Source organism: Sminthopsis crassicaudata, chromosome 6, assembly GCF_048593235.1.
Source record: "Sminthopsis crassicaudata isolate SCR6 chromosome 6, ASM4859323v1, whole genome shotgun sequence".
Taxonomy (NCBI): Eukaryota; Metazoa; Chordata; class Mammalia; order Dasyuromorphia; family Dasyuridae; genus Sminthopsis; species Sminthopsis crassicaudata.
The window spans coordinates 185,697,772-185,723,007 of NC_133622.1; the positions used below are offsets into that span (position 1 = coordinate 185,697,772).

At 36.4% G+C, this 25,236-nt stretch overlaps 1 long non-coding RNA gene across 5 annotated transcripts in view; it reads right to left on the reverse strand.

Moving 5' to 3' along the window:
* LOC141546105 (uncharacterized) overlaps positions 1 to 25,236 on the reverse strand; it is a 54,797-nt gene that overhangs the window by 23,838 nt on the left and 5,723 nt on the right. For 4 of the 5 annotated variants that reach the window (XR_012483234.1, XR_012483233.1, XR_012483238.1 and 1 more), the window contains exon 3: positions 6,072 to 6,175. The exons of the other annotated variant lie outside the window; for it this stretch is intronic. This is a non-coding gene — a long non-coding RNA (uncharacterized LOC141546105). The remainder of the gene's footprint in view (positions 1 to 6,071; positions 6,176 to 25,236) is intronic. 5 annotated transcript variants of the gene reach the window in all.

Genomic DNA, 25,236 nt, shown 5'->3' on the forward strand with positions numbered 1-25,236 from the left:
TAATAGGTGCTTAAGGCATGTTTGCTGACTGATCAAATGTGAATTATTAAAATGTGCACAATGTACACTGTAGCCACAATGTGCTACCAAAGTGTCAGCTGTAATCATTACAACTCTCCTCATTGGAGGGTGTGGGTGGAATTTCAAAAGCCGAGAATTATTCTTAAAAAGCATAATTTCAGTTTTGTTAAGCATCTAAAGATAATTTTAGGCAGGTGTTCACATATCATAGGCCCATTAGGAGCCTTGAAACCTGAGTTGGCATTTTTTTATGGGAAAAGGCGTTTCTTCCACAGTTTCAGAAAATACTTTGGAGGCTTAGATGAATGATACAATGAAAAGAACTCTGGTTCTAGAGCCAAAAGTATAGAATTCAGCTTTTAATGCTTTACTTACTAGTTAAATAAGTTACTCACTTCTGTCAACCTCAGTTTTCTCATCTCTAAAATGAGAATGGAAAGAGCTCTGGTTCTAGAGTTCAGCTTCTAACTCTTTACTTGCTAATGAATAAATTATTCACTTCTGTCAACCTCAGTTTTCTCATCTCTAAAATGAGAATGGAAAGAGCTCTGGTTCTAGAACCAGCAATACAAGTTCAGCTTCTATCTCTTTACTTGTTAGTGAGTAAATTACTCCTGTCAACCACAGTTTTCTCATCTCTAAAACAATAACAATAGTTATACTATATTATAGACTTGTAGTCTGGAAGGACAAAATTAGAATCATATCTTTGTCATTTGCCAGTTAAATGACTCTGGATAAGTCTTTTAAGCTCTCTGACCTTAAAATGGAGTCAACAAAAACTGTGTTATGTGAGAAGCATTATGGGATACCTGGAAAGAGCACAGTGCTTGAAATTAGAAAGATTTGCATTCTAATCTGGCTTTTGACACTGGCAGTGATTCTGTGAGCCTCTCTGAGAGTCAGTTTTCTTTTTGGGAAAATAAAGATAAATATTAAGTATTATTTATAATAATAATGAGTTTTATTTATCAAGACACTGTGGTATATTGGGAAAGCTCTGGGCTTGAACTGGGTTTAAGTTAAAACTCCAGCACTTTGTAATTGTTTCACCTAAGGCATATCATTCCCTTTTCTGAGTTAATCTGCCTTTTGGTTGAACAAGCATAATATTATGTGGATTTTTGTGAGGATAATAACATAGGGTTATTGTGAGATTCAAATGAGATCAGGTATGGCAAGGGCCATCTAAATGGCAGTTAGTATCATTACTTGCTTCCTACTGTGTTTGTGAGGGAGGCACTTTGTAAACCTCAAAACCCCATAGAACATAAGCAATTGTTACCATGTGAAACCTGTCCCTGTATTGCTAATGTGCTCTCCCTGTTGGTGCTGAGAAAACAGGAAAAAACTTATAAACCTTATCAGAAGTCAAGTTTTCCTTTAAGAAAATGATTTTGTCAGCAAAAATGGTATGTGAGGTGATGCTACTGTTTACCCATCTGGGAGCTAAGAAATGCTTAGTTGTTCCATTTTCTCTCTTGTATATTCCAGGTCTCTGTGGAGTAGCTTAAAAAAAAGCAGTAAGAGGCTGAATCAGCTTCAAAGAAATGTCAAGGAAGGGGCTATCTCTCCTGCATGGATACTGAGTAGTAAGCCTGGGTTCATAGGATCATGGATTCAGAGCTGCCAGGTTGGGACGTCAGAGGCCATTTCATCCACTACCATCTTCTTTTTACAGATGAGGAAACTGAGGTCCATCAAAATTAAGTAGCTTATCCAAGGCATTTCATTTTACAGATGAGATTACTGAGCCAAAAGAGAGGTGAAGTTGATTATAACAGGGCTTATTATTGTTGTCCCGTTTGTGTCTGACTCTGTGACCCCATTTGGAATTTTCTTAGCAAAGACACTGGAGTGGTTTGCCATTCTTTCTCAAGTCTACTTGACAGATGGGAAAACTGAGATAAACAGAGTTACGGGACTTGCCCAGGGTCACACAGCTGGGAAGTGTTTGAAGGCCAGATTTGAACTCAGGTGCTTCAGATGTGGTTATTGAAGCACAGAGAGAAATAAAGGGATTTGCCCAAATAATAAATGATGGAACCAGTAGTGGTTAAAGAGACAGGATAAGACACTTTATAAGTCAGAAAAAGAAGAAATCAAATTCTACCTCAGATATTTAGCAAGTCACCTAATCTGTTAGCTTGTTTCCTCATTTCTAAAATGGGAATAACAATAGTTCCCATCCCATAGGATAGTTGTGGGGATCAAATGAATCAGTAGGGATAAAGCATCTTGCAAAACTTTAGCCACTATTGAAATGCAGATTGTCATTTGAACCTATGTCCTCTGACTTCAAATCCAGCAAAATTTACAATTTACAATTGTACTATGTAGGTTTCCTGTGAGTTACCTTTGACGGTTCCTCCTTCCTCATCACTCAGATCTAGTCATTTGCTCAGTCCTTTCAATTCTACCTCCGCAATCACTGTTATTTATCTTTTCTTCTACCAGACCATCTTAGTTTTAGCTCTTATCACCTCTTGCCTACCCTCTTGTAATAATCTCTTTCTGGGTCTCCTGACCTCTAGTCTTTCCCTTCTGAAATCCATCCTTCACACAGAAACCAAATATCATCTTTTTAAAGATATAAATCCAATCTTGTCATTCCCCTGCTCAAAAATTCTCTGTAACTCACTGGTGCATTTAGGAAAAAAGACAAATTCTTTAGCCAAGTATTTGAATCTTTCTTTTCCCTGACCTCAATGGCTTAATCTGCTGCAATTTGTTTTTTTTCAGGAGGGAAGGAAAGAAGAAAAAAAGGGAAATAAGAAGGAAGGAAGGAAAAAAGAAAAGGCTCAAACCTTATTTTTCAGGTTATTTATGCTCCTTTAAGAATGACAAATTTCAGTAAATTTAGACTATGAGTTTTTCTCTAAATGCAACCTAATTTGTCTCCTCCCTCCAAGCATTCCAATTGACTGTTCCTCAAGTTTGAAATATATACTGTTTTCATTTCATGTCAAAGGCTATGTTTTCCTTTAAGACTTAGCAAAGCTGTTACCTGTCCTAGGGAAATTTTCCCAGATTTTATTTTGGAGGCATATAGAGTCACTGAAAGTATTTTTGTTTTGTTCTTGTTTAGGGGCAATGGTATGTGCCCTAAAGAAAATTATGTTATCCACTGTGGGGAGCATGGATCATGAGAGGAGAAAGAAAAAACTGGAAGACCAATTAGAAGGTTACTAAAATATTCTGGGTGTGAGATTATATGTGTGAGATAATGAAGATCTGAACAAAGGTTGTCCCATGAACAGAATAAATAATAACATAACACAACTAATAATAATAATTCACATTTATATAGTGTTTACTATGTGCCAGCCACTGTACTTAGTGCTTTGATGATTATGATTTCATTTGATCTTCACAGAAATACTGAGAGATAGGTTCTATTATTATCCTAATTTTACTGTTGAAGAAATTGAGACAAATTGAGTTAAGTGACTTGCTTAAGGTCACACATTCAATAAATGTCTGAGGCCAGATTTTGTCTCAGATCTTCCTGACTTCAGCCCTGATGCTCTATCTATTGCTCCACTTCATTGCTTCAAAAGAGGAAAAAGGGTGAAAATGTTTTAAATGTATAGTCAGCAAGACTTGACAATTCAATATTGGGGGTGAAGGAAGGGTAAAGTCTGAGGTTATAACCCTTGCTGATTAAAAGTTTAATGATGCTCTTAACAAAAATAGACAAGTTTGGAGGAGGTACAAAGTTTTTTGTTTCTGTTTTGTTACATTAATAAAAAAAGTTTGAGATTCCTTCCTTCCCTTCTTTCCCTCCCTTCTTTCTGTCTCTTCCTTCTTTCCCTCCCTTCCTTCTCTCCCTTCTTCCCTCCCTCCTTCCTTCCTTCTTTCTTCCCTTCCTTCCTTCCTTTCCTCCTTTCCTTCCTTCCTTTTCTCTTTTCCTTCCTTCCTTCCTTCCCTCCTTCCTTCCTTCCTTCCTTCCTTCCTTCCTTCCTTCCTTCCTTCCTTCCTTCCTTCCTTCCTTCCTTCCTTCCTTCCTTCCTTCCTTCCTTCCTTCCTTCCTTCCTTCCTTCCTTCCTCCCTTCCTTCCTCCCTTCCTTCCTCCCTTCCTTCCTCCCTTCCTTCCTCCCTTCCTTCCTTCCTACTATAATATGTGCTCTTGAGCAAATAACATTACTGCTTTGGGAACCTCTGCCTCATAGAATTCAGGGATGATGATTATGTGATCTCTAAATTAGAATATTTATTAAAATTATAGAACCTGCCTGCTCTTTGAGGTCCTGATGTTTAATGGCAACAACTAAAAGATGCAATAAGCAAATGTCTCAATCCTTCCACCTTCCAAACAACTGGGAAGCTGTCTGCACACACCAGCAAGCATTCTGCCACAAGTCACTTGTCACTGCAGCCATTGCTACAGATGGAATATCCTCACAGTAAGTGGCCCCCATTTGGGATTCATACTCAATATACAATTTATGCTCCCCAACTCTAATTGTAAATTATGTGAACTCACTCTGCTACAAGCTTTGTCTTAGAGTGAAACTTTCTGGCTGCCAGTGTTTTGATGAAGAAAAATGAACTGTTTACCTCACAAGAAGCAATACTCAGATCCCTATCAAAGAAAATTGTTTATCTGCCATCTTGAACATCAGAAAAATCATAGAATCTCAGGGATGAAAGAACAGAGAATACAGACTGTTAGAGTTGAAAAGCAGTTTAGATTGCTAGAGTTGACAGAATCCATTGAACGTGGAACATCAAAGCTGGGAGGAAACCTAGAACAAAAGACACTATAGCCTGGAAAAGACATTAGGACACAGAATTTAGAACTTCAAGAGAGATTAAAACATAGACATAGAATGCTAGAGCTGTAACTAAACTTAGACTATACACATTAAATTGGCAAAGCTAAAAAAGATCTTAGAATGTTGTAGCTGAAATGGCACTTAGAACATAGACTACTAGAGTTAGGGTCTCTTTATGACATGTAATATCAAAACTGAGGCATCCTAGATCAATAGGTGTCAGAATTGGAAGTGAGTTTAGAACATAGCATACCTGAGCTGGAAAAGAACTTAGAACATAGAACATAGAGACTCAAAGTTAAAAGGAGCCTTAGTTTATAGACTATTGTAGCTGTGACCTTAGATAATAGAATATCAAAGATATAGGAGCCTGATAGATTATGTAGGACACGTTTCTCATTCATTTGACCGAACAGAAGACTAAGATCTAGTCAGAAAGTCTGACTTACCCAGGATTCAAAACCTTATAAGCAACAGAATAGAAATTCTAACTCAGGTCTCCTAAGTCACATCTATTCACTAAACTACATGGCCTTCCCATATTTCTATAAAGGACACATAGAGTTAAGCATAGTCAAAAGGAGTAGCTGGGAGGGAATGGGGCTTGATCTGTTAAGTTTTAGACACTTGAAGGTTGAATTGACATTGTTGTGTTCAAAGACTTCTAAATATTAAAGATATATGCAGAGCTGTTGGAGTTTCCTAATATGTAAAATCCCTTGTCACACAAATTCTATGCTCCTTAGCATCTCAAAGTCCTCCAGGTCTCTTTCTTTCCCCTTGCTACCCATAGGGAATAATTTGACTATTCCCATTAATTGTCATACTCACCTGGTCTTTTGTAATAGCCTCCTAGCTGGTTTTCTTATTTCCAGTCACTAATTCTTTTTTTTTTCCAGATTCCCCCCTCCCCCCGCCCTGAAGCTGGGGTTAAGTGACTTGCCCAGGGTCACACAGCTAGGAAGTGTTAAGTGTCTGAGACCACATTTGAACTCGGATCCTCCTGAATTCAAGGCTGGTGCTCTAATCACTGTACCACCTAGCTGCCCCTCCAGTCACTAATTCTTCCAGTCTTAACATCACTTCTGAAATAATCTTCCTAAAATACAGATTTAACTATGTGACTCTTTGTGCATGGCTCCCCATGACTTCCAGGATAAAGTATGGATGGAAAGATGGATCTTTCAGACCTTATCTTATATAGTCCACCCCCTCATTCATTCTGCATTTCAGCCAAACATGAATATTCTCCATTCCTGCAACTTATCTTACCCATTTCTACTGTTCTGCCTTTGTGCACATTGTCTGGAATGGACTCCTCATCACATGCTGGAATCCATTTCTTCCTTCAAGACCCAGGACAGGTACCATTTCCCCTATGGATAATCATAGTGAAAATGTTGAGATTTCAGTCATATCTGACTCGGCATGACCCCATTGGAGGTTTTCTTGACAAAGATACTGGAGTGGTTTGCTATTTCCTCCTCCAGTTCATTTTACAGATGAGGAAACTGAGGCAAACAGGGTGAAGTGACTTGCCCAAGATCAGATATCTAGGAAATGTCTGAGGCCAGATTCAAATTCAGATCTTACTTAAAAGTACAAATGTTCCTCATCCCATCTCCCAAATTTCACTTTCTCTCCCCTCTCATCCCAGTTAGGAATTACATCTCTATTTGTCTTCACAGCTCCTAGAATCACAAAGCTGTCTTCAGGGAACCATTCAAGCAGTTTTGGGGTCTATATATGATCTATTTAACTTTGATATTCTGGATTTTGTATTCTAGGATCCCCTTCACTTCTAATAATCTATATCCCTTTTAGCTCTGACGTTAATATTGTATATTCTAACCTTCTCTCAATTTTAATATTCTTTGTTTTAAGTTCACTTCTAGTCTAACATTTAATGCTCTCTAATTTAAGATTTATGTTCTAAGGCCCCTTCCAGCTTTTGATTATATGTTCAATAATCCAAGGTCTCTTCTAGATCCAGCATGAAATATATACAAATATATTCTGTGTATATACTAGGTAACCCTAATATTCTATGTTTTAAGAACCCATCCAGCCCTAACATTCTATATTCTATAATCCAAGGACTCGTCCAGCTTTGACATGTTCTAAAGTCCCATCCAGCCCTGAGGTAGTAGTTTTTATAATCTAATCTAAAGTTCCTGACATTTGTACAGCCCCTCACAACTTTAATATTTTATTTTCTAACATCTATGTACTTATGGCATTCTATGAATATGTGCAGTTAGAATATATACCCAGGGAGAAAAAGAAGTCAAAACAGGACAAAAATGATACTAAAAAGCAGGGTTTCAGGAGGCCTCCAAAGACAACAGTATTCTCTCTTGATTTAAGACTCTGGCCTTTGAGATTTATAAAACCCACATTTTATCAGTCTGTCTGGCTTTTTTTTTTTCTAATCTTATGGTAAAGCAGCAGCAATGAAACCACAGGGGAGAGCTCATCTCTCTTGCAAAGGAACACACTAAACACATTAAAGAGGAATTAGAAAGGGCCTGGAGTTTGCTTTCTGTTTGCTTAATGGACATCGGTTGCCTGTTAACCTAACCTCCACCAGCTATTGATGTGTTTCATAAAATATCCTTGGCCTTGTGTACCTGCACATAGCAGGAACCTTGTAATCAGGCTGCTTTAAAAAAATAGCCCTGCCTTTGCTTTCAGCATTTCCTTACACAAACAAAGGCTACAAAAATGTTTACAACACATTCAGAGACCCAGTCTAAATGCAGCTTAATTCTGAGGGCCACAACCTAGCAAGATGGCTCATTAAGTGTGGACTTTGGCAGCAACTATGGAATCGTAGCCTATGGGAATAGTTGAATATTGGGTCCATGAGTAGAATTATGGAGTTCAGGGCTGGCTATCATGCCAAATCACCTAATCCTTTTAAGGAACTACCTTTAAAATATTACCAAGAAAAGCTCCCGTTTAAATACTTGCTCCATTAAAGGGAATCTCCCTTTCTACCAAGGCATTTTATTCCATTAATTCTTATTCAATATAATGTACATTTATTAATGTCTTGAGTATACTGCATAGATAGTTTAGACATACCTGATTATCTAAAAAACTTATTTTTATATCGATTTTTCTTTATGTCTGCCTCTTGTGAGTATTTTTAAAAATGTTGGTCCTAATTCTGTTGACTAGAGTGACAGAAAATAAGACCAAAGCGAGCTTCAAGATTTTCCCTCCTCAATTGTATTTTGTTTTTCTAAATATATGTAAAAGATAATTTTAATATTGATTTTTGTAAGATTTTGAGTTCCCTTTTTTCTTTCTCCCTTCCTTCCCTCCCTCCTTCCCAGTTCAGCAAGCAATCTTATAGAGGTTATATACGTACAATCATTTTAAGCATATTTCCATTTTAGTACTATTGGGAAAGAAAAATCAGAACAAGAGGGGGTAAAAAGAAAAAGTAAACAAACAAGAAAAATGTGAAAATGATATATTTTGATATGCATTTAGGCTCCATAGTTCTCTCTCTAGTTGCATATGACATTTTCCATCCTAAGTCTAGAAGAATTGTCTTGGACCACTGTATTTCTGAGAAAAGCCAAGTCTGTCATAGTTGATCATCACACAACCTTGCTATTACTATGTACTAGGTTCTGCTGGTTGTGCTCACTTTACCCAGCAACGGTTTATGTAAGTCTTTTCAGGATTTTCTGAAATCAACCTGCTCATCATTTCTTAAAGAACAATAATATTCTATTCCATTCGTATACCATAACTTATTCAGTCATTCCCCAACTGATGGGCAGCCCCTCATTTTCCAATTCTTTGCCACCACAAAAAAAGCTGCTACAAACATTTTTGCACATGTGGATCCTTTTCCTTCTTTTATGATCTCTTTGGGATTCAAACCTTGTTGTGCCACTGATGGATCAAAGGGTATGCACAATTTTATAGCCTTTGGGCATAGTTCCAAATTTCTCTTCAGAATAAGCTTTCAGTTTTTTAAATATATTTTCTTCTTCTCTCCATTCTATAGCTGTTGGTTGAACCAATCATATGGTAGTCTTTAGTTCTCTTCCTAATCCTCCTCTGGACTCACTCCAATTTGTTAATGTCCTCCTACAGGATTGTGCTCAGAATTAAATCTGGGACACTAGACGTTTTCATATCTCCTCAATATTCATTTTCTTCATAAATTTAATAATTGATGAATCATCCTTTTTTCTTTTGTTCTCTTATTCTATTCTTTTTCTTTTTTTCTTTAAAATCCATTCATTATTTACCAGTGGAGGTCCTTTCTCCACTAATACAGATCACAAACCCCTCCATGACTTAGGAGACAGTTTCATAAGATGCCATATGCAAGGATAAAAAGGTAATGATCAGTTGATTGATGATGAACTTCTCTATGGTTAGTTAGTTAGGCAATTCTGTAGGTATGGATACAATCCATACTTAGGACCATCCACAGAGCTTTTCCATCTCAGAAGGACCTACAAAATCATACTCTCCATTAGAAGAGCACAACAATGGTGGGCATAAAGAATGGAGGCAAATATTTTGACATACTTTAGGGGATATTCCCACTGGTCACTAATGGAAAGAGGACCAACAGGAATGCTCCTCCAAACTGGTCAGGAACAAAGTGGGTAGAATGCCAGGACATTAAATCAGAAAGACCTACATTTACATCTTCCCTCAAATACTATTTAGTTATATAATCCTTAAAAAGTCACTTAACTATTTTCAGTTTCTATTTCTTCATCTGTAACTTGGAGGCCAAAAAGCTTCTACTTCACAGGTTTACTGTGAGGACTGAACAAGATAAAGCCTAGTATTTGTTTTCAAAACTTAGAGGACCATGTTATAGAAATATAATAGAAGATGTTGCTGTCTTATTAAAACTGAGGTTAACCTCAGAGAATTGTAAAGACCAATCTATCTCTGAGGATCTATAATTCTATGGAATTTTATCTCCTCACACATCTAATCAAAGGCTGGCTTCTCCATATTTAGAAAAATGAGTAGCTTTACTATTAGCAGTGGTCTTATGCTAGCTATAACACCTAGAGAAATTATGGCTTTTCAATGCTCTGTGTCCTACATGCTCAGAATAATCAGGTTAATGCACACCTGGGAAGTTGGAATATTTGATCTATTTTTGCCTCCTCTACAGTCTTCATGACTGCAAGTCTTGTAATCCCAAAGGTTATATGGAACTGGCCAAAGAGTGATTTCATCCACTCTGCTGCATGGTTATTGATCAGGTTCTGATAACTTCTCTAGAAATTTGAGGTTACTGAGTCTATCTCTCTGGAGATAATTTTTGCCACTTGAATGATGATAAAAAGTCATTATTAATGGATATGATGAAGTAATTCATCCTGAATGCTGTCATAATTGGAAATGAAATTTATGGGTAGATGCTTGCCAAGTATTTTCCAATGTCAAAGGAATATTTGATTAAAAATCTGGGTCAGTCTTCTTAAAAAAACATTAGTTAGAATTTTCTTGAGCCATATATTATAGAATCAAAAAGAAGTTACAGTTAGATGAGAACTTAGAACATAGAACTTAGAAGAAACATTGAAGGTGAGAGATGCAAAAAAAAAAAAACAAAACAAAACCATAAAATAGAAAATGTTGCTAAAAGGAGAACTTTTAATGTTAGGATATTGACTATGAAATAAAGAAGTAGCTTCCCCAAAACTACTTGGAGAACTTTGTGTTTACTTTTTTTTTTTTTTTTCATCTCCCTGTTGAATTGTAAAGACTACAAGGCTGCAGATCAATAGACCTGATTTCTACTCACAGATCTCTCACTTTCTATCTATGTGACTTTGAAAAGGTCATTTCCTTCTCTTCACATCTATTACCCCATTTGTAAAATGACCAAGTTGGATTAGATGGTGTCTAATATCTCCTTTAGCTCTAAATAACTCTATGTGATAGATTAATATGTCTCCAAGCAAAAGAACAATATACAACTTTGTAAAATCAGAACCAAATTGTATTTTATAGTTAGTATAATCAAAGAAGAGAAAGCTGAGGAAGAATAGAATAGTCAGGGAAAACTCCCTGCACCCAAGAGATATTATCAAAAATGTAAGTAAACACTTTTTAAAACAAAGAAATTCAAACCAAGAGTAAGTTTCAAATTTATGGTAACAAAAGAAACATAAATTAACACTGCTATTTTATTATACTTAGAAAAAATGAGGGAAAATGAGAAAATGCAGTACCAGTGCTGGAGAGGCTGAGGAAAACACCCTAACACATAATCTGGGAAGGTCAAATTGATCCAATCATTCTGAAAAACAAATTGATATGGAGCAAGTGGCTAAATTGTTCATATTATTTAATCTGGGATTCCAATGCTGGGAATCTTGAAGAGATCAAAGGTAGAAAGAAAGACTTCACATACAACATAATATTCAAAGCAGCACTCTGTGTGACTATTAAAAATTAGAAGGAAATTAAAAGATTGATCATTTGTGACAGATAAAGGCAATAAAATATCACTGCATCATAAAAATGATGAATATAAAGAATTCAGAGAATCTTGGGAAATTTTTTAAAACTGATTCAGAGTAAAATAAATTGAATCAAGAGAGTACATGACCATATATATATATATATATATATATATATATATATATATATATATATATATATATATACACATACATGTGATCACATAAAAGAAAATAGCAGCAAAAGCTATAAGAATTCAGATCAAAGCAATGACTGATGCACCCCACTTTTCTTGGTGGTAAAATGGTGAACCATATTTGGATTTAGAAAAAGGCATAAATTATGAACACAGTCTAAGTGTCAGATTCTTTACTTCCCAAGCCCATTAATTGTGCTATGTTTTGAGGAAAGATTCCGTTAAGGGAATGATGGTTATTGGGAGGTGACAGTGATATTTTATTTTGTTGTGTTCTTTTTAAACCAACCTGAAAACATCAATAAACATAAAAAAGCTTCATAGAAAAAGTGGGATATGAACTGGATTTTGAATTATATATATCAGATATGCTGATTTATTTGTTTTAAGTTTAAAATTAAAGATGCTCACAGAATTAAAACAATGGAATTATCAAGCACTGACATTGTCCATATTTAACTTTAATTTCAACAAAAATTTAATACAATAAACTAATCTTCCCTAAAGGGTTCATAAAGAGTCATATATGACTGAAAACCACTAAAAATCAATGACATAGAAAGCTTATAATCTAAGGATATATTATATTCACAACTATAATATAAAATAATGAGTAACATTTTAAAAATCACTAAGCACTTGCTATGTGTCAGGAATTGTGCCAAACCCTGGATATTCACTTACAAGAACAATTCAGTCTTTCCCCCTCCCAAGAAACTTATATTCTAGTAGAAGAGTATAGGAGTGGTAGCTAGGGAAGAAATGATGAGTTGATCCATAGGGTAATAATTAATGTGCTTTCTTCAGAAAGAATGGTTATATAAGTCGAATTGATTTGATTTATGGAATTGAAAATAAGATGTGAAAGAATGAGGAAGAGAAAGAGTAGAGGGTAGATAATAAAATGCAAAGGACATGATAATTCCCTTAAGAAAAGGACAAACCAAGTGCTATTCAAGGTTTAAAAACAAAGATCAATACTGACTCAGATCTGGAGAGCAATTTGGAGTTATGCCCAAAGGGCTATAAAACTGTGCTTGCATTTTTGATCCAACCACTACTGTGTTTATGTCTCAAAGAGATCATAAATATGGGAAAAGGACTCACACATGCAAAAATGTTTGTAGCAACTCTTTTTTTATGGTGGCATAGAAGTGGAAATTAAATGGATGCTCATCAATTGGGGAATGGCTGAATAAGTTATGATATATGAACATGATGTTCTATAAGAAATAATGAGCAGGTTGATTTCAGAAAAGCCTGGAAAGACTTATATGAACCGATGTTGAGCGAAGTGAGCAGAACCAGGAGAACATTGTGTACAGTAGCAGCAAGATTGTGTGATAATCAACTATGACAGACTTTTCTCAACAATACAGTGATCCAAGACAATTCCAATAGACTTAGGATAGAAAATGCCATCTGTATTTAGAGGGAAAACAATGGAGACTGAATGCAAATAAAAGCATACTTTTTTTTTTTGTTTGCTTTATTTTTCTATCTCATGGTTTTTCTCCCTTTTGTTCTGATTTTTCTTTTTCAACATGACTAATATGGAAATGTGTTTTAAATGAATGTACATGTATAACCTATATAAGATTGGGAAGGAGGGAGAGAAGAGAGAAAAAAAATTGAAGCTCAAGATCTTTTAAAAAAATTTTATTTATTAAATTAAGGCTTTTTATTTACAAAACATATGCATGGTTAATTTTTCAACATTGACCCTTGCAAAGCCTTCTGTTCCAAATTGTCCCCTCCTTCCCCCCCTCCCCTAGCTGGCAGGTAGTCCAATACTTGTTAACTATGTTAAAATATATATTAAGTACAATACATACATACATACATACATACATATATATATATACATATGTGTATATGTATATAGTTATCTTGCTACACAAGAAAAACAGGATCAAGAAAGAAAAAAGAAAACCTGAGAAAGAAAACAAAATGCAAGCAAACCATAGAAAGAGTGAGAATGCTAAATTGTGTTCCACACTCTATTCCCATGGTTCTCTCTCTAGATGTAGATGGCTCTCTTCATCACTGAACAAGTGGAACCGGTTTGAATCCTCTCATGGTTGAAGAGAGCCATGTCTGTCAGAATTGATCACTATATAGGCTTGCTATTGCCATGTACAATGATCTCCTGATTCTGCTCATTTCACTTAGCATAAGTTCATGTAAGTCTCTCCAGGCTTCTCTGAAATCATCCTGCTGGTCATTTCTACAGAATAATAATATTCCATAACATTCATATACCATAATTTACCCAACCAATCTCCAACTGATGGGCAGCTACTCAGTTCCCAGTTTCTGGCCACTACAAAGAGGGCTGCCAAAAACATTCTTGCACATACAGGTCCCTTTCTCTCCTTTAAGATCTTTTTGGTAATTAGGCCCAGTAGAAACACTAGGGTCTTTGGGTTTGTCAAAACTAGTTTGCTATAGTAATTGACAATTTTGGAACTCAAAATCTTACAAAAGTGAATGTTGAAAACTATTTTTACATATAATTGGAAAAAATAGTGATATAAAAAATGCTCAAAATCACTATTGATTAGAGAAATGTAAATTAAGACAACTGAGATATCACTTCACATCTCTCACATTGGCTAAGATGAAAGGAAAAGATAATAAATGCTGAAAGGAATGTGGAAAAACAGGAACACTGATGCATTTTATGGAGTTATGAAATGATACAACCACTTTGGAGAGCAATTTGAAACTATGCCCAAAGGACTATCAAACTAAGTATACCCTCTGATCCAACAGTGTCTCTACTGGGTCTATATCCATCCCAAAGAAATTATAAACTTGTGCAAAAAATATTTATGGCAGCCCTTTTTGTAGTAACAATGAATTGGAAATTGACTGAATGACCATCAGTTGGAGAGTGGCTGAATAAGTTATAGTATATGAATGTAATAGAATATTATTATTCATAAGAAATGATGAGCAGGCTGATTTCAGAAAGATTTAACATGAACTGATGCTAAGTGAAGTGATCAAAGAACCAAGATAACATTGTGTATAGCAAAAAGATTATATGGTGATTAACAGTGATGGACTTAACTCTTCAACAGTGAGGTGATCCAAGGCAATTCCAATAGACCAACAAATGAAAAGTGCCATCTATACCTAGAGAGAAAACTATGGAAGACTGAATGTGAATCAGAGCATAGTATTTTCACCTCTTTTTTCAGTTACTATTGTTTGTTTTTTCTTTCTTATGTTTTTTCTCTTTTGATCTGATTTTTCTCTCCCAACATGATGAATATGGAAATATGTTTTAAATGATTGTACACATTTAATGTATATCAGATTGATTGCTGTCTTTGGGACGGGAAAGGGAGGAAGAAAAAGTTGGAACAGAAAGTTTTGCAAAGGTGAATGTTGAAAACTATCTTTACATGTATTTAGAAAACTAAAATATTATTGGAAGGGGAAAAATTAGAAGTATCTCTTATTTGTGAAATGACAAAAAACCCACTATGATATTAGTAGTATGAATATTGATGGTGGTGGTGGTGGTGGTCCCTTCTCAGCTTCATTCTCTCTTCTAGAGAATACCAGTATTAGGTCAAAAGTGAAGATAACTGGCCTGACATGCTATGGATGGATATTATACTCATTTTATAGGTGATAAAACTGAAGTCCAAAAAGGACACAGAGATCATCCAAGATCACAGAGCTAATAAGTGGTAGAATTAGGGATTCATGTGCTATACCACATAATTTCTATGATGCTGATATTCTTCTCACAGAAGATACTAGTTTACAGCCTTCTTATCACCAAGAATAGAATAGAACAATGAAGCAATAAAAGCCAGGAAAGACAGGGTTCAGATCTTTCCCCAGACAAGTCCTTTAGCATCTCTCAGGTTGTTCCTCATCTATAACAAAGCTTCCTAAACTGTGGGTTGTAACTCCATATGGAGTCATGTAACTGATTGAGGAGTCATGAAATTATCATTTATTATCAGTAAATGTTTTATTTATATAACCATTTTATACAGCAATATACCCAAAGTTGCGTAAAAATTTCTCTGGCAAAAAAAGGGATTAAGAGTGGAAAACGTTTAAGAAGTCCTGATCTATAAGATAAGGATAATAATAATTCTTAACTCATAGAATGCTTATAAGGATCAAATGAGATAATATATGAAATATTTTGCAAACTTTCAAGTTCATCTAAATGTCAGTTATTATTACTGTTGCTCCCTTCTCATCTATGAGAGCTCATTGTTTTCACACATCACAAGTTCTAATATAGAAATGTCCTGTGCAGAATGAAATAGTCTTGCTGTAAATAAATTTGCTTGTAAATTCCATCAAGATTGTTTCTATCATATCTCATCACTTCTACCCAAAGTATACTCCCAAACTTGACTGGTCTCTGGCCATTTCACATAATTTAGTTTTCTGGTTTCCTTGCTTTCACTCAGCCAGTTCCCTGGGTCTGGAATACTTGTACATCATCCCTTTCCATTTCTGACCATTAGACTTCTACTCTTCCTTTAGGATTTGGTGAATACCAACAACAAAAACCACAAGCATTTTAAAGCACCTATCACATTCCTGGCACTGTGTTAGGCACAGAGACAAGATAAAAAATAATTTATATTCTTGGGGAAGGAGAAAGTAGGGGAGATAAATACAAAATATGTATAAAATGGTTTCCAGGGGAAGATGTTAACTATAAGGTGAAGGAGAGTTTTCCAATAGTAAAACAGGGGTTCTCAAGGACACAACAAGAACAATAGGATGAATGAGATAAGGACCTCTGTAGAATGGAGTTGACATGAATGGAACTACAAGGTAATTTCCATAAAATCTTTCCTGCTTCCCTCACCACACACAATTAGAAGTGACCTTTCTCTCCTAAGAATTCTAATGACACATAGCTTCTTTGTCTGTAGACTTATTTCAGATTATCTTAGATTGTAGGCATTTGTCCCATGTCTCATCTTCCTTTTAAGGCTGTGTCTTCCTTAAGAGTCCCTTTCTTATTTCCATCATTGTCCCACTTGGCATATGTCACATATGCATGATGGGGAGGGGTGGTCATTAACAGTATATTGAATGAGGGAGCAAATCGAATACCTTCCTTAACTCAAATTATCTTTATTGAAAGTTTTTTTAAATGTTCAAAACTTTATGATGACCTTGTATTCTACCCCAGGATACTTATGTTCGAAACATGAGCTCTTAACTCACAAATAACCATTAGCAAATTGTGAGTCATAAAGGCAGAGATGGAAGTGACCTCAGTGATCATAGAGTCCAGTCCCTGGCTAGGCTACAACTCCCTCTCTTACATCCTTGACAAGAGGTCATCCAATCTGGATTGTTAACTAAACTTGTCTTCAGTGCCCCTAAGCACTTCCTTTCTCAATCTTCTTCTTTTCTCTCCTTCCTCTTTCTTCTCTCCCATTGAGTGTTCTCACCTCACTCCCCTTCCAAAACTGCTTTCTTTCAAAGTTAGGGGCCAGGTCCCAGGTCTCCTTCCCAAAGGCTCATTCTCAGTGTGAGCTCTCCTCTGGGTAGGAAAAACCTTATCTCCTGATAAAGAGATTCCAGGCTTCCTGCTCTCTCTAGTCTTTTCTTACCCCTTGCCCTTGGATAAATCTTGGCTACTCCTTGGCTTCTTTGCCCATGGCTCTTGGGAAAGGAATTTTTTAGCATTTAGAAAATGGTAGGAGATTGTATTGGAGAAAGGAACACATCATCCTTCCGGAGTTATTCTTTGTTTTTCCTTCCCAATCACTCCTGAAGGCTGCTTCCTACTAACTTTATTGGCCCACAGAACAAAGGAAGAATTTAAGTAAAGCCAGTTTTAAACTTTAGTTTTTGTTTTTAAGTATCTGTGAGGGACTTTTTTTTTTCTATTCTCAGAAAGAGACATTCTCTGCCCCAGGACTGGCATGAAAGGTCCCTGCTGCATAGTTAGTCAGCATTCCTTCCTTTGGAAGAACACAATTGAAGTTTAGTTCTTGAAATATCTTTTTAAAATCAATTTTATTAATGATTTACATATCATCTAGCTTCAGGAGCTATCCCTACATAAAGGAAGGTCAATATGTGATGCAAAGACCAGACTAGGAATCTGGAGAATTGGATTAGAGTCTTGGAACTTTGGTTATCTTTCTAGGTGACCTTAGGCAAAGAACTTTCCCACTAGAAGCCTCAGTTTTCTCCCCTATTAAATGAGTTGGGCTGAATAAGGATTCTTCTGATTCCTTCCAGCTCTAACATTGTGGAATGACAAAGTAAACAAATAAAAATGTATATGTGCACTTAAATATTTGTGTAATTGAACTAAATTCAGCCCATATCATACTGCAGTGAAACAAATTCATTGATGTACAATGTGGTTTAGTGCAAAAACTACTGGATATGTAATCAGGATAACCTGGAAACAAATCCAAGATCTATCAATCACTTCTCACCTTGGCAAGCCATTTAAATTCTCTATACCTAGTTTCCTTATGTGTAAAATGAATGCTTTGATTTGATATTGAAGATCCTGTCCTACTTTGAACTCTATTACCCCAAGGAAAATGTCTTATATGTACAAAAATATTTATAGCATCTCTTTTTGAAGTGCCAAAGAATTGGAAATTAAGGGGATGTTTATCAATTGGGAAAAGACTGAACAAATTATGCTATCTGGTTGTGATAGAATACTATTATGTTATAAGGAATGAGAAAATGTTTCAGGAAAACTGGGAAAGATTTATATGAACTGATACAAAGTGAAAAAAGCAAAACCAGGAGATCATTGTACATAGTAACAAGAATGTTGTAACAATGATCAATTGTAAAAGACTTGTCTCTATTGATCAAGACAATGATCCCAGACAATTTCAAAAGATTCGTGATGATGAAATTCTATTCACCACCAAATAGAAAACTAATAAACTCTGAGAGCAAATTGAGATAATTTTCTCACTTGCTTTATTTTTCTTGGTGTGTGTGTGTGGGAGGGTTGAGGGTATGTGACATGGCTAATATGAACATATGTTTTGCAGGATTGAATGATTGCTATAATGCTTGCCTTCTTTGTGGTTGGGTGGATTGTAGTTTTGTATTCAGGTATTTAAGAGGACCATGACATTAGGAAGGTATTGCCATGACATGCTAGTGAATTGGATTTAATTGAGAGAGTGCTAAGTTACCAGACTCACTTTCTCCTTTAGAATCATCTGGGTCTAGTTGCAAAAGATAGATGAGGATGACCAGAGATGGCCTTGGATTCTCTGAGAGACCTTGACTTTTTTAAACTAAGGTCTTTTCAAGAGCTCAGTTTAATTGAAGCAATAGCTAACCAGAGATTAAGGCTAGGTTAGAAATGAGGCAGAGAGTGGCCTCTTTTGCCTAATCAAAAGCCATATCAAAATAAAAATTATTCTGAGTTCAAGTCTGGATGGGTGGGTGGGGTCTGGAGAGAGGTAGAGAATTTGGAAGTCAAAAGTAAAAAGAAAAAAAGATGTTCAAAATAAATAATAATTAAAAAAACATTTCAAAATAAATAATAATTAAAAAAAAAACATTTCAATAGGGAAAAACATTAAATAAAGTCTGTCACCCTATGCTTTAGTCAGATCCCTTCCTTAATGGGGGTCTCCTGTTTTCCTACCTCTATGCCTTCCTTAATAGCATTTCCTTTGCCTAAAAAGCTTTCCTTTTGGCCTATTGAAATTTCATTCCTGTCTCTTCCAAAAAGCATTTTGTGACTATTCCAACCTTTTTTTCCTCCCCTCTCTCTAGGATTTGGCCTTCTACCAGGTATCTAACAGAAAGGACTTAATGATGGACTGTCTTATATTGTGCCTTTGTTTCTTGGGTATAAGTTCTACTCCCTGATCATACGGTGATCCCTTTGAGACCAGGGCATAGAGTGAAATAATGGAATTAAACTAGTGGAGACTTTAAATGTGACCCAGTCAAGTCAAATCCTCCTATTTGACAGATGATGATGATTACTGTTGCTAATACATGGAATAGTGAGAACTGGGGAATCTTAAGTTTCTAGAAGCAGAGGGAAATCTTGGAAAAGACTCTGCAAAGTGGCTTCCAGAAACTTCACTGCCTTAATGAGCCAAATAGAGTAGTGCTTTTTATTTAGATCACACTGAGGTATGCCTAGAGGGCAGGTATTGCAATTACTATCTGGCTAAGCAAGTGTTGTATATAGTTCCAATGGGTGGACGGAGAAACAGATGACAGAGAGACACAGAGAAATAGAGAAACAGAGAAAGCTAGAGACAGACTAAGAGACAGTGAGAGAGAAAGAGAGAGAGAGAGAGAGAGAGAGAGAGAGAGAGAGAGAGAGAGAGAGAGAGAGAGAGAAAGAGAGAGAGAGAGAGAAGGAGAAAGCTAGAAACACAGAGAGGATATAGAAAGGGAGAAAGAAGGTAGAGACAAAAACAGACAGAAACAGACAAGGCAGATAAAGACAGAAATATAAAGAGGAAGCAGAAAGACAGAGATAAAAAGAATGAAAAGTAAGCAGACAAGGGAAGAGTGATAAAACTCCAAAAACTGAAGCATGTGAGGGGATAAAAATCAGACAACAAAATTAAAGAGGCAGCAAAAATTAGGCAATGAATGGACAGTATCCAAAGACAGCCTGGAAATGTTAAGTCATCTACCTCCCCAAGATCCTTAGTGGCTGATTCCTTCTCTATGACTTTTACCATGAAATGCTAGAGCTTAGAACTTTAGATCTAGAAAGTAGAGTGTCCAATATGGAAAGGGGCCTAGAACTCTTCCTGTCCAGTCACTTCATTTTAAATTTAATTTTACTTTATATTTTTAGCTTTTTATTTTCAAATCATATGCAAAGATAGTTTTCAACATTCACCCTTGTATGAATTTTTGTGTTCCAAATTTTTTCTCCCTCCCTTCCCCCACCCCCTCCTTTAGATGGCAAGTAATCCAATATATGTTAAACACATGCAATGTTTCCACACATATTTCCAAAATTATCATACTGCACAAGAAAAGTCAGATTAGAAAAAAAGGAAAAAATGAGAAAGGAAACAAAAAGCAAGCAAGCAACAACAAAAAAGATGAAAATACTATGTTGTCATCCACACTCAATCCCCACGGTCCTCTCCCTGGATGAGATGGCTCTCTCTATCACAAGACCATTAGAACTGGCCTGAATCATCTCATTGTTGAAAAGAACCACTTCCATCAGAATTGATCATTGGATAATCTTGTTGCCATATACAATGATCTCCTGGTTCTGCTCACTTCACTCAGCATCAGTGCATGTAAGTCTCTCCAGGCCTTTCTGAAATCATCCTGAGGGGTGTTTCGTACAGAACAATAATATTCCATAACATTTATATACCATAGCTTATTCAGCCATTCTCCACAGTCACCTCTTTTTACAGGTGTAGCACCTATAGCCTCCCAGTACATGACCTCATTTGCTCTGGGTCACACAGCAAACTAATGACAGAGCCAAAAATGAGAACCTAGGTCTCTAGACTCTAGATATCTGCTCACTGTCTTGGCCTCCAGTTGAGATGTTGCTCTAAAGATGCACCAAGGAACTTGGCTCCTGGGCCAGAGGAACTTTGTACCAGAACATTAATTCACTGGGCCAGCTTCACATACTGTTCTTGTTTGTCTCTGAACCTCAAAAAAAAAAAAAAAAAAAAAAAAAGAACAATTCCCATTCCTGCCTGGAACACCATATGGAAATGCTACTTTCCTCACTGGGTGGGCTATTCCTTGGCTTTCACACATGGACAGCAGCTCTTTATTTTCCTGTTCTTTTGATTTCTCATTTACTCACAAGAAGAGGAGAATTCAGAGCCTGGAGCACAAAGTCATGGTGGATTGTGGAAGCAAATGTTGTAGCATATTGTAAGCAGGAGCCAGAGGGGGAAAAGAGCCCTGCTTGTATCTGTCTGGTAGAACTAGTGCCGTGCCGAATAGCCCTTGGCCTGGCTCCTCCCTGTACCCCCCAATCCAAACTGAACACAATTAAATACTGGTCAATTCCTAAGTCTGTTGGGTTGGGGAGGGGAGTGGTAGGAGTGAAGGTAGAGGCTGGCCACTTTAAGAACTTCTTCTGGTCAATTGAACGACCAGCATTTATTACATCTCCTCTAGATGCTAGGTACTGGGGGTGTTGTTGTTGTTTAGTCAGGTTTTCTTAGTCTCTGACTTCTCCTGACCTCATTTAGGGTTTTCTTGTCAAAGACACTGGAGTGGTGTGCCATTTTCTTTTGCAGCAAATTTTCCAGATGGGGAAATTGAGATTAACAGGGTTAAGTAACTTGGCCAGAGTCACACAGCTGAGGAAAGATTTGAATTCAGGAAGATGAGTTTGCCCTGACTCCAAGCCCAGAGCTCTATCCACTTTGCCACCCAGACTGTGAGGATATAAAAACAAAAATGAAACAATTTTTCTTCCCCTACTCTCCCCTTTCCTTTCTCTTCCCTTCCCATTCTCTTTCCCTCCCTTCCCCTCTTATTCCCTTCCTTTTCTTTCCTTTCCCTTTCCTTTTCCCTTCCTTTTCTTTCCCCATTCTCTTTTCTTCCCTTTCCCTTCCCTTCCCCTTCCCTTTCCAGCCCTTCCTTTTTTTGCCCTGCTTTTCTCTGCCCTTCCTTGCCCTGCTCTGTTCTGCCCATCTTTTCCCTGCCTTTCCCTTTCCTCTCCTTTTCTTTCCTTTCTTTTTCTCTCCTTTTTTGAGAATAGGTACTCTTCATTTTGTTGTTTTGTTTTTGCTTTTCTCTGTATCCCTAATGCTTAGCATAGTACCTAACATATATTTTAGTCCTTAATGGATCTTTATTGACTGAAAAAATGAAACAACCCTCAAGGTGTGCTCAGTTTATTGGGAGAGATATAGACATATTTACATATTTTAAAAGTAGAATGACAGAAATTGGATTTGTGATTTCATTGCTATAAGGATCCCTCAGTGGAGGTACCTACCTTTTCCAGCACAAATTAACATCTTACCTAGAGCACTAGAGAGTTTCGAACCTATAAGCCGTATGTGTCAGAGATGAGACTGGAAGCAAGGTCTACCCAGCTCTAAAGACAATCACTACACCAATTGCCTCTCACTCAAAACATACACACATAATGAGCATGAGGAAATTTCAAAAGGGAGGGCCCTAGCAGCTCATGGGTATCAGGAAAACTTCATGTAGAAGGTAGCTCTTGACCTGTGGCTGTCAGGAAACAAAGAATTCCCCCATGCATTTCCTATGCATCTCAGGCAAGGGAAACAGCTAAGTTTTAATGAGGAGGTGGTCCTGATATTGGTCCTTGAAGGAATATAAGGATTCTAAGCCATGTAGGGGAAGAGAGAACATACTTGTGATTTGGGGAAGAGCCTATACTGAACGACAGAGGCAGGGGATGGAAGGCTGATTCCAGTTACAGCACATAGACCAGTTTGGCTAAGAGTCCGTGAAAAGAAGTCTCCTAGGGTCATATCATCTTGGAAGAACTGAAAACTTACAGGTCCCTTGAAATATATTTAAAAATACCTTCACAAAATCCCTGAAACTAGGTGCAGTGTACCCTCAACCCTGGAAGCAGAGCCATTATTTAAATAAAGAATGAAAAGCCTATAAATAGGCCAAGAAAATAGAAAAAAAGAATGATGCAAGAAAATCATGAAAAATGAGTGAACATCTTGGAAAAGAGGCATAAAAATACTGAAGGAAACAGCACCTTAAAAAACAGACCAGGCCAAATGATAAGAGATACAAAAAAACCAAGGAGGTGAAGAATGATTTGAAAAGCAGAATTGGTTAAATAGAGGAGAAAGGGCACAAAAATTCATTGAAGGTCTATATCCCAAAAGAGATTTAATGAAGGAAAAGGACCTATATGTATAGGAGTTCTTTTCTGGTGCCAAAGAACTAGAAATTAAAGGAACACTTATTAGTTGGGGAATGGCTGAATAAATTGTTCTGTGTAATTAGGATGGAGAACTATAAGATTATTAAGAAATGATAAACAGAATGACCTCAGTAAAACCTGAGAAAACTTACATAAAGTGATGCAAAATGAAATGTACTGTGTACAAAGCAAGAGCAATAGCATAATGATCAACTGTGAATGATTTAGCTATTCTCAGAAAAACAAAGATCCAAGACAACTCTGAAGAAATTATGACAAAAAATACGATCCATTCCCAGAGAAAGGATAGATGGTATCTGAATACAGATGGAAGCATCCTTTTTTTAACCTTCTTTATATTTCTTGATGATTTTTTTAGTCTATATTTTCTTTCACAACATGACAAATTTGGAAATGTTTTGCATGATTACACATGTATAACATATCAAATTGCTTATCTTTTCAATGGGAGGGGGAATGGGAAAGGAGGAAGGAAGACAATTTGGAATTCAATGTTTAAAAAACGACTATTAAAATTGTTTTTACATGTAACTAGAAGAAAATCAAATAGAAAAGAAATTAAAATAAGCAAACTAAAGGACCAGGAGTAAAAGTGATTTGTTTACCATCATACAGATGGGAAAGTATCTGAGCCAGAGCTACCATCTAGGTCATCCATGGTTTTTCTGCTATCCTACATATTTTTTATTATAGTCTTTTATTTACAAAACATATGCATGGGTAATTTTTCATCATTAACCCTTGTGAAACTTTCTGTTCTGACTTTTCCTCTCTTTCCTCCCACTCTCTCCCCTAGATGGCAGGCAGTCTAAAACATGTTAAATATGTGGTATACTATATATTTAGGAAGATCAAATGCACATCTCCATTTTCCCATTCTATCTGGATGTTTGATCTATGTAGATTATAGTGATAGCTCCTTGTAGATCATAACTATAACTCCCATTTCATCATGGTTTGTGTGAAATGGAGAGAGCATAGCTGCAATTCTAAGCTCTATTTAACATCTTAAGAAACTGAGGCTCACAAAAGTAACATGATGAACATGATGCCTATGGTTATACAGTGTCTCAGATGCTCCATATTTCAATGTCTTCTTGGAAATCTTAATCTTTCAAAGGGTTTTTTTCCCCTTATATCTCTTGCTCTGCTTTTCACCAGTCTCCAGAATTATAAACCCAAGTACAGCTGCCAAGGAAATGAAGCTGTGCCATGAAAAGAAATTTAAGAAGGGGCATCATATTTCTCAAATCTGCAGTCTCTTTTCTGCCCTTCATCTACCATTCCTTTGCTATAAAAGTAGCTGGTTTTATTCTTTTTATCTAATAAAATTGCATTAGCTTGCATTATTAGTCTTGTTTAAGGAATGAGCTGACCTTAGAACATAGAACATAGAATGTCAGAGCTAGAGAGGTTCTTAAAACACAAAGCATAAAAAAGTCAGAAGGACAAAATATGAAGAACTAAAAAACACAGAAAATCAAGTCAAAAATAACCTTATAATACAGATTGTCAAAGCTGGAAGAGCCATCATACAATGTTAATCCTGGAAGAGCTGGCAGAGGCCACAGACTATGAAACATAAAATGTTAGTGACAGAAAGGATGTTGGAGTATAAAATGGCAGAGCAGAGTCATGGAAACACATAAAGACAAGCCTGGAAGGGACCTTCAAGGTTAATCTAGTCTGTTACAAATAAGAGTACCAAGCCCTTATGAAGGTAACAGGATCTGCTCCAAGTCAAACATTAAAACAGTGTCAGAGCCAGAACTAAATCTTGGGTCTTCATACCTAGTGACTGGTGACAATATTGACAAATCATCAGCATGAAAACATTTACCATTCGGCTATTAATGGATATGTTGGCAAAA